General features: G+C 41.1%; 1 protein-coding gene across 1 annotated transcript in view; it reads right to left on the reverse strand.

The window, feature by feature from the left end:
- Nucleotides 1–10,596, reverse strand: part of COL21A1 (collagen type XXI alpha 1 chain) — a 94,484-nt gene extending 83,888 nt beyond the window's left edge. Inside the window, exon 1 of the mRNA XM_058835305.1 lies at nt 10,520–10,596. The gene's annotated coding sequence lies outside the window, so the exon portion shown is untranslated. The remainder of the gene's footprint in view (nt 1–10,519) is intronic.
- Between the last annotated feature and the right edge of the window lie 336 nt (nt 10,597–10,932).

Here is a 10,932-nt window from a genome sequence, read left to right on the forward strand (position 1 = left end):
TTGAAACCTCTGTACCAGAGGGTGACCTCATGGTGGTGAAGGTAGTCTAGAGTTAGGTACAGCCTCTTCCACATCTTGTGGATGTCAGTGCTACAGAGCACCACTGAGTGAGTGCAAAGAGACACTTTTCATATTCTGCTCAGAGACATCCTGAAGAAGAAAATACTACAGAAGCTGTTAAGTGTGCTATTGGCTACAAGCCAATAATAATCTTACCTTACTTCTGCCAAAGAATATAGAGAATTTTTTACAGAATTTAATACTAAGGGAGAGATGGAAAAATTAATTTTTAATAAAGTATGTTATTGCTTACATTCTGTGCTGAAGTATAAAAAATACATAAATTTTAACACAGACATGTAAAAATACATATAGAATTTACCTGCAAGCTGTAAAACTAACATCTGTGGGTTTCAACAAAACCAGTTATCATACAAACAGAGTGTGACTTCTTCAACTTCAAATGAATGGACAGACTGCAGTTTCCACTCAAAACAAAAAAAAATAGAATAGTGATCTCAATGGATCATAAAATGTGCACCTGGACTGTAATTTGTCGTGTTAAGGTGTGAATAAACAAAGTATTGTCTGTACAACTGGGCCTGCAAACAAAACAAATCAGGAAGTCATCAAAATAATTAAGCATACACATGACACCATATAACTTGAAACTTTAAATACCAGCTATTCTGTTTCCAGTTACAGAATGATATGCAATGCTCAAACCTCCACCAAACATTGCCTTTCATGTCAAAGACACAGAAAGAAGTATTCTTTGAAATTCTATTCCTCCAATTTTGATAATATGTTTACAAAATATAAAATTACTGAGATATTGATCCTATGAGAATGCTAACTTAATTCATTCATGGTAATTTTATAGAAGGTATATTTTCCACTGCAAAAATTCTGGTATTTGAAGGTACTTTAAGACCTCAATAATTATGTAAGATAATCCGCACAATAGACTAAATAATTTCATATGGTCATTTACAAACTCATTTTGTATAATGGTCATATCCTTAAAAAAAAGTATTTTTGGAGGAATCTTTGGCACAGTATCAAGAGCCAAGGATGGTGCATATAGTATCATATGCTGTTCTCTTACTTAAATTATAAGAAATAGATCTAGTCTTACAAAAACGGATTTTCTTGTCTTTAAGAAAAATGTGTGATTACATTATTGGTTCTTATTTGGGCTACATAATTCATGAGAATTCACACAACTTAGCTATTATTTAGCCACAACAACTAGCAACTATATTATAATTCATAAGCATTGCTTTATATTTTAGCACTTTAAAATCAAATACTGTCATGTATGTTTTGGAATTAACCTGTTGAAGATGAACTCTATCTATGTACATGATAATTGGTTCTCAGATAGTATTAAAGGAGAAAAAAGTGCATATACAAATACAGAAAGCCAGTTTCTTTTCAGTCATACTGTTAAGCTTCCATGAAAACAAAAATAGACTGAAAAATATCAATTAGTGAAAAAGGTATAAGTAACAAAAACTAGAAAATAACTGCTTCACGAGAAAGTACGAAAATGTCTGTGTCACCAAAGGATATAGGAGTATTTCATAACAATTGTTGTAATAATTATTAATATTTTCCATTGCATCAAAATGTTCTCAATGTCTTGACCTATTCATTTTCAGGAGAGAAAAGCTACTTCCTGTTTATTCAAAGAAGAAAACATGTTAATGATTTAAAGTGATTACATATTTACTTCAGGTGTCAATCATCAGTGCCTGAGTTCTATTGTAGTACTAATGTAGAAGAGTTTTCAGAATGAAATCACCATGTAACAGAATATTCACAGCTCTCTGACTTCTGAGAAAGATTTCATCGCCTGCGGTTGCCCAACTTTTCAAAGACATCCTAGAACTAATTTTGCAGGAGCAGGAGACATGTATCACCCAAATCTATTTAAAAAACACATATAGTGACCATGAAACAAATCCAAAACTGCATGTCATCAAGTGTTGAAGAACAGAGAAAACCAGGTCTTCTTCAAAGGAAATGCTCTGTATTGGACAGCTCCAGGATGGTTTTGTTGAATGCCTTTTCCTTACCACTGAGAACCATCAAACCATGAACTACTGGTAATTACAGCGAGTACTTAGTAGGTATACTTATGCATGCACAGAGAAGAAATTCTCCTTTGCTAGAAATACCTCTTCTGAGGGCAGACACCTTATTTAAATCCAGATCAGAAATGAAAACAAGAGATAAAATAAATGGAATGTCTTTGCTCTTTAGGAAAATTAAATTAATCTTTCTTCTTGGTCCTGCCTAGCTTCCTCGAAGACAACTATGTGCTTCTGAAAATTAGGTGCAGCTGTCCTCTCTTTGAGCTCTTTAATAAAATCCTCTGCGTTCCAGCTTCCCACCCCTTTTTGGCAAAACTCGTCAATGTTCATTTCAGCCCAGTCATGAGCACGCCATGGCCATGTGGGTGCCTTTGCACAGCAAATGGGCTTAATCACAGGGGCATACAATTACATTCCTTCCTCCTCATTGAAAATTCACCAGGGAATAACAAACATAAACCTCCATTGTCTAGGACCTTTAAAAAGAATTTGCTGTTGTTCCTATTCAGCGAATCTTCCTCCCCTTCCCTACCCCTTATTCTTCTCCATGGTAGTAAAACACTCCTTTATCATTTTATCTTCTATTGTACTGCAAGGGCATATTTTTCACAGTTTAATATATAGCCAGCATTTAGATACATTTTAGCATCAGATTTCTCATGACTGGTATCATTCTACATAGGGCCTGTAGAATTCTCAATTCTACTTTTCAGGGATAGGAAAAAATGCCTCCAGGTCTCCTAACTGCCATTATTTCCCCATTTTTCTTTCTCTATTAACTTCCAGACAGAGCATTTGAAAAAGCCATTTAATTAATTTGGTTGTTTTGCTTAGGCTTGCCATTTGATGATCACTTTCTCTGCAAATGATAGTTTCTGAAAGACAATGAGGACTTTTTTTCAGTAGGTGAGAATTTCAACTTCTTTTCAGTAGGAAAGATAATCAGGGGACCTGTCTTTGAAAATTCCCCTCCACATATTAACACTTTGTACTGTTATAGTTCCACACAGTTTCATTAAAGTTGCCATGAAGGCCTGCACTTTAACTCAAATGTTCTTGGCTGTACTTTTCCACAATGTGCTGCCCCAGGAGTTGACAGAGAAAGTCACGATATAACTCAAAAGTTCTCTCACTTTCACCCACCCAGTTCTGCTCCCTCCTAATGGTAACCTTTTAAGCAAAATGTGATCACTAGGCAGATACCATTCCACTTGGGAAAAAGGCATATAGCTTCTTAGCAAGACACTGACATTCAGCTCAGCTTCTATTTTTCCAGGAGAGATCTACTTTACCCTTTACAGTCCTGCGCTATTAAGCCCAAGAAATTAAGACCCCATTAATTTCTTTAATTAAGAAATTAAACTCCCATGTCCAGTTTCCATGGATAATCAAACCTCTGATAAAATAGAAGTCCAGCATGTCCAGAAGTCCAGAAGTCCATCCAATGTAACTTTCCCCTGGGATTTTGTTTTGGGCATGAAGTCTAATCTCAGAGCCACTTCTCAAAGAATGCTAGTTTGAAACATTTCCCACAGCTGAGAAACAAGTGAATTCACAATACAAACAGTTCTGCATGGTCCATTTCCACTTCTTCTATCAAGCCATGTTCTGCATAATTCACCCACCCTGTAAGTCATTGTACCAATTATCAAGGCGTGTCTGCCTTCTCTTCTCCACACAGGACACTGCAGCTATGCTTACACTGTTTATTTTCTCTTCTGCCTTTTTAATCAACTGGAAATACTATCTTTCCTATGTGCAATGAAGAAAGGGGAATCTGTAGAAAACCAGGGTCAGATCCCAAGTACAAGTAAGGAGAAACATTGATCTGGTCAAGGAAGGTTGCATCTAAAGAGGTTTAAACAGCCTTGCTTAGATCTCTGTCTAATCGAGACTCTTGGGGCCACAGCTCCAAGAGAGCCACCCAGGGTTTCCCAGGTGGTTAGAAGACTAAGAAAAAAAAAAAAATACATTTGAGGACACTGAGGGCAGTACCTTTCTAATTGCACCTATAATTTGAACCTTCTCAATGTCCAATATCGGGAAAAGAATTATGTACCACTTTATACGTCTTCCCTCAAATGTATGCATTGCACTGACACTCTAGAAAGCCCATCATGCTTGCTGGCAGCCCCACTTCCAGTCTGGCAAAAGCCTGCACCCCTTAGTGAAACATGGGTTATACCACAAATTTTAAACTGATCTCAATAACCAGAGACTTTTAAAAACTGTACTCTTAATACAACTATGCAAATTTATCTAGACCTCTAGATACATGATCTTGGAAACTCTTGTGGAATTAGGGAGCTCCTAAAGAGGTGGGAATTGAAATTACCTACAGAGACCAAAAGAAGCAGAAGGTACTTTTTGGCAAGACTTCCCAAGTGTCTATTATAGGCTACACCTAGATGTACTCCTGCTGTAATACCAGCTGCAGCACTCTTCATTATGTCTTCAAGTCACCTTAATTGGATTCATTTTTATATGCTGAAACAGTTCTGACTAAAAAGAAAACTTTTGGAAATCATTAACTTTACTTAATGAAGAAAGTACAGATTGTTATAACGTATTTTGGAAAATACAAGCTGGCATGCTTTAGAAATTGTTGGCGTAATTTCAAACTAGAGCTCAGAGTTTGTTTTTCTCTCTTCTTCCATTTTCTGTTGATGTAGGATAAAAATGAGTTCAGGCAAGTTAGGACATGTTTTATCATCACCATGGTTCTGAAGATTTACACAAAAATATAAAGAACTTTCAGTTTGGATAAATGCAAATCAATATTGTATATTTATTAAACTGGATTAAATGCAAAAAAAAATACAGAGCTTTGGGTAGAATAAGTGGTCTGTAAAATGTACAAAAAAGTTCTGAGCTAACCAAATGGCACTGTTAATGTGCACTCCAAAAACAGAAGATGGGGCACTCTTCATTCCAACAACTCAATTTCTCCCTTTTAAAGACAGCTTGGTTAAAGACACCTTCTAGCACATTCAACAGGTAATTTTTTTTTAAAATATTCTACAAGTTTTATCACACAGCACATATACAGCTGTGTATATTCCACATTTAAAGCCCCCCAGATAAGATTAATTTCCTAATTAAAACCTTCAACCAACCCAATGATAACTTCTTCATTCAAAATCTTCTACACCCACAAACCTACACACTTGTAAGTAAGTAGTCCACTTTCTGCAGCAGATTTTGCCTGTGCTAAAGAAGATGGGACTGGCAGAGCTACATCCTGAATGGCTGATTATTACCTATTTATACAGTACCACTATCTTTGAGGACAGAGATTGAGTGTATGTGAGGCAGACTTGCTGTACCTCTCTGCCAGGCATCCTCCATGTCATGCAGGACTCCAGAAGGAATAAATCTCTCTTTAGAAGATTATTGATGTGCTATCTTCAGCTCTGTATGGGCCCCTCACCTCTCTTTACACCTCCCTTTATCATCTTCCTGTCAGCCAGGACAAGTGACCCTGAGATCCCAGCCCTTTTCCCAAGGCCTGGGAGGGATTGGCAGGGGGCAATGAAGAGGGAAAGAAAAAAATGTTAGCTGGAGTAAAAATGGATTACTGCAGAGGCGATAAAAGGCACCCCACAATGTGGGACAGTAAAAAAGACAATGAGAAGAACTGGTCTGGATGGAAAGTGTAAGGGAATAAAAGAGACCCTGCTGCCACAAATCTCTGCCAGACCTCCCCTGTCCTAAAAATGCCCTGAGCCCTACTCATGCCTCTGTCCCCTTGTCTGCTGCCAGAAGACCCCACCACGAGTACCACAGCCAAAGGGCCCTTGCGGCCACTTCTCAACCATTCCTGCCCCAGAAGACCTGCAATTCATTCCAGTCCCTCCTTGTCTAACCCTATGCGATCTCCATAACTTGCTCATTTTGCCACATTTTTATTCATTTCTGTCATTACTAAGAAGCCTGCAGCCCCTCTTTGTTATTAGCTCAAACTAGAGCTTCAGAGCAAGATACCAAAACTAACCACAGCAGAGAGAAAAATCTTGGAATATAAAAATTGGAATTATGAAACAGCCTTAAAGTACAAATATACAAGGTGGAAATGTAAATTTCCTATGTGCTAATACAGTACACTTAATCAGTTTGTTTTGAACAGACGGAAAATTCAAGGAAAAATGCAAATCTCACTGGCATGAATGATAGTTCTATTTTGTACCACATCAAGTTCCAACAAACTTCCCTGCAATTTTTGCATGTTCTTAGTTATAGAGATTGGGTCTCATTCCAGTGCCTGTGTGTTTTACTTAGAGCTATTAACTTCTCACTATTTAAATCCTGTTTTACTACAGCATGAACCACACTGATAAAAAGATCAATTATTCAACACTGAAATTATATAAATTAGTCAACACTGGAATTATATAAATCTCAAAAAATTCCAAAAGGTTGACACATATTTACCTTGTAGTCTCCTTTCCACTCATAGTGTTATTCAGCATGATCAACATTGCTTATCTCCCTGGTCTCTATCTGTTGTTAATCATGAATAGTGTGCCTGACATCTACCCTTGAAGGCTAAATCAATCAGCCCTGCTTTAACACAATGCCTCTGCAGGTTAATAGTAACTTGGAAAAGTTTCTTTTTTAAGTCTCACAGTACCCCAGTACCACAGAAACCAGAGAGAAGAAAAAAGTCCCTCAAGACATTTTCTATGCTCCCACAGGCCTAAGTTTTCTTCTATATATTGTGTTTTTCCACAGCCAGACTAGTTCTAAATGAAGGAACACAGAAAGTTTGCAGGGCTCAGCCTATTTTCATGGGCAAAAGCAGGGAAGAAACACAAAGCCTTGATTGTTAAGGGGTTGTTTTTACCCAACAAATCAATATATATTGCCATGGTGCAGCAATCTTCTTGACAATTTTCTGCTAACCCTAAATTTTACTCCAGATGAGTAGCATTGGACACCCAGCAGCAGACCTGGCTGATGGAACAAACTTCAATCCAAAGATCCCAGCCTTGCCAGTACCAGTGGTGAAGGAGGTGCACTGGATTCTCCAGGCAGAGAATGCACAGCAGGCAGCAGCCGACACATGCAGCCGACACATGGCAGGACAGGGAAGCCAGGGAAGTGCTGCGGAACAGCAGGGTGCTCAAGCACACACATCTCTATTGCCAAATACTGGTTCTAGAGGTTTGTGTAACAGGGGGAGCTACACTTTCAGGCAGTCTCTTTGTGACTGTCATCCTGGCAAAGTTGGCCTTCCAGTCTCTGTAGGCTCACCCTCCCTAAAGCCCAACATTTTCAGATATTTCAAACACCCCTACTGTGCTAATGGGTAGATTTCACACGTTTTCAACGCAAAATTTGGATCAGTGAATCTCTGAAATGTGTCAAAGCCCCACAGCACCAACAGGCCTTCACCAGCCCTTCCCACACCTCAAGCCCCCATGTCAGCCCCCTGGGGCCATCAGCCCGTGTCCCAGCGATGCCACAGCCCAGTCCAGCCTGGCCATGGGCCTCATCGAGCCAGGTCTCAGCACAGGCCCAAGTCCCAGCCTGGCCTCAGCTCATTCCCAGAGAGGTACCAGATGTGCAGATGTGCACAGATGTGCAGAATTCAGGCTGCCCTGGTGCCCCCCAGAGACTCAGCTCCATGCTGGGGCTGTGGGATAGGCCAGGCTCGTCCCAGTCACCCCTCCATGGGGAACCCCCACTGCTGTGCCCTGACAAAATTCATGCTTGAGATGATTCAGAGAAACTCTGACAGGGTTTCTCTGACAGAGCAACAAACAAGAAAAAACAAATGAAAGACATTTTATAAGGCACATCTTAGTTACTTCAAGCACTCCAGCCTGTCACGCCACCGCGGGTGTGATGGAAAGCAGCTGAGAAGCAAGGAGCAGAAGATGCCTCAGGAACAGCATGTCTTCAGCAGGGTTACTGGGCTCAGCTCTGGTCATGTCAGCTCAAAGAAGAGAAAAAAAGGCAGAAACAAAGACATCTTAATAAAACAGATTACTAAAAGCATTGAAAGGGTCTCTTTTTTTCATAAAGAGACACTGGAAAGATTGAATCAGCTTTATTCAATGCCTCTCCAAATACTAAGGGCAGAACACAGGACATAAAATAATAACAATTTAGAAAGACAGGTTAGACCTTGTCTGTTCCTATTCTTATAAAATAGGGATGTTCAAAAAACTAACGTTATCCTTTTTTGGACTGGGAAGCTAATTTCTGGAACCAAAGGATGTGGTAGAATTTTTAATATAATTAGCATTTAAATTTGTAAGAACAATACAAAAAATAACCCAATAAAAGAATAAACATTGAGCAAAGCAGCAAAAAAATCTAGGTAATGGAGGTAAGAGAAGAAAACCACCCAGACTCATTTCATTCAGCTATTTCTGTAATTAGTTTGGCTAATAACTGCACCAGGCAAAAATTTGTTAAATGTAGTAGGACAAACTACAAATTTCAAAGTATGTTTAAGAACTGAATTATATTCTGAGTACTTTCCGCAATGATAATTATAACCAATATAGACATTAATTAAACCAAAGTAGTTCTGCCTCATGAACTTCCTGAGACAGTATGGTAACTACTGAGGACTTGAAGGAAATGATGTGATAGGCTTAGCAGAACCGTACTTCAAAACTAAGCTGAAATTTCTAACATTGACCAATAAGTCAGTTTACTGGCTGTGATGGTACCAAACCAAGATATGATGTTCATCAGCAGATCACACACCACTGCTCATAAGACTTCAATGGCAAATGCAGTTTGAGCAGAATAGAGAAGAATCACAAAATCTAGTATAAAAGTTAGGCATGTGAGTGAAATATTACAAATGGATACCTGAGCTGTGTTTACCTCACAAAGATGGTTCTTTGTTCATTATCAAGAGTATATGAATACACAGACTGGCCTTCTAGTTGCCTCTGCCACCCCTGGAAGTTTTAATGGACCTGGAGATGTCATTTAGTGTCTCTGACAACAGGAAGACAGGATCACATTTATCTTAAGGATGTCTGGTGATTGGCTGGACATTAAATGCTCAATTACCTGTACAATTAGACAGAACTTTCCCTACCAACTTAACCTAATCTCTCCTGCAACAGTTCAGCAAGCTGGTTCTTGTCATGTCTCCACTGAATGTGGAGAAGAGTTAGCTTCCCACCACTCTACAACAACCAATTACACAGTTAAGATCGCTATCACATCTCTCATCAGTTTTTGCTTCCCTACACCGCAACATTCCAGTTCTTTCACTGCTTTCCCAAAGATTAGGTTTCCCAGATCTCTGACCACCTTTGTTACTCATCTCCTGCTGAACTAGTAAGACCCTGCTAGAACTTTGGTGTCTAGAATCCCAGATAATACTGACACCAGATACAAACCCCAAAGTCACAACTACCAAGAGATGCCATCACACATCTGCAACAATCCTGTTATGCATCCCCAAATGAAATTAGTCTTGATTTTGCACATCTTTAATATGTTGTATGTATCTTGTCAAAGTCTTCATGCTGAAAGCTAAATTTCCTAAGGAAATTACTTAGCACAAGTCTTCAAAGAAAAATTTTGTCTTCATCCTTTAGTTCAGTGTTATGTATATGAATAAATATTTGAGTGATATATGTATAATAAGAATCACCATAACCAATAAGGTTTGGGGAAAACTTGCAAGTAAGTTTACTAACTCTAACAGATTCACAAGGCTTCCTCAGGTGCCTGTAAGCTGGAAGACTTTCAGAATCAACCAGTGGAGTTGCTTCCCAGCCTCTTAATCCTCGAAGACCAGATCCTTTCAGCAGAGTAAATACCACCTAAGCATTACACAGCTAAATAGCAATTTAGAAAAATAGCAATCAGAAGTGGCCCACAGAGCAAATTTTTCTTTTCAGGTACAGAAACAAGTATAATTGCAGTTATTATGAACCCTTCTACTTTACTAATTCTTGTAAAGTCTGTACTCCCATGCCACAAACTATTACAGAAGTTAACCAGTAACCCGGTGCTGCTTACAGTGTGAGAATCAAGCAGGTTTCTGTATGGCACAGAAGGACATAGCAGCGCATAAATAATTTCACCTCGTGCCAGTAAATTAAGGGAGGGTGTCATGCTACTCCAACGTGCCGCACGCACCGCAGTCACGTTCCAAAAAAGGAAAAAGAAAAAAAAACAAACTCAGCCCCGCATCAGTGACACAATCCACTGTCAGCTCCCTGCTAAGCAGGAGGCACAAGTTTCCTTATCTCAGCCCCCCGGCGCCCACGGGCCCCCCGGCCCCCGCGGCTGCGGAGCAGTGCCCGGGGCTGCACCTGCCCGCGCCTGGCCCGCGTCTGTCCCCGTCCCCGGCTGTCCCTGCAGCGACGGGGAGCCCCGCAGGGATGCAGCTCCGCAGGGATGCAGCCCGCCCTCTCCCGCGTCCCCGGGACCCCGCTGACCTGCCGGCGGCCTCTCGCCGTCCCTCCGCGGCCGCGGTGCCCCCGTGCCTCCGGCCGCGCTCGCCGCTGTGCCTCGCTCGGCCCCACGCCCGCTCCACCGCGGCAGCCCCGGCCCCGCGGAGCCGCCCCGCCGGCAGCGCCGCCCCCGCCGGCCCCGCGCCCTGGCACGGCCCTGCCTGGCCCGGGCCCAGCTCGGGACACGGCCCGGACCGCCGCCCGCTGCTCCCCGCCGCGCCTCCCGTGCGCCCCGGACCCGCCAGTGCCGCCCCCGCCGTCCCGCACGGTCCCGCCTCGGAAAGGCTTTCCCCGGTCTGGAACAGCATCCCGAACCCGGGCTGCATCGGGATCAGCAAGCTGTTGGATACCAGAGGGACAGGCCACTGGTTTGAAGCAGTTTGTGATATACTCCTGCC

Source organism: Poecile atricapillus, chromosome 3, assembly GCF_030490865.1.
Source record: "Poecile atricapillus isolate bPoeAtr1 chromosome 3, bPoeAtr1.hap1, whole genome shotgun sequence".
Taxonomy (NCBI): Eukaryota; Metazoa; Chordata; class Aves; order Passeriformes; family Paridae; genus Poecile; species Poecile atricapillus.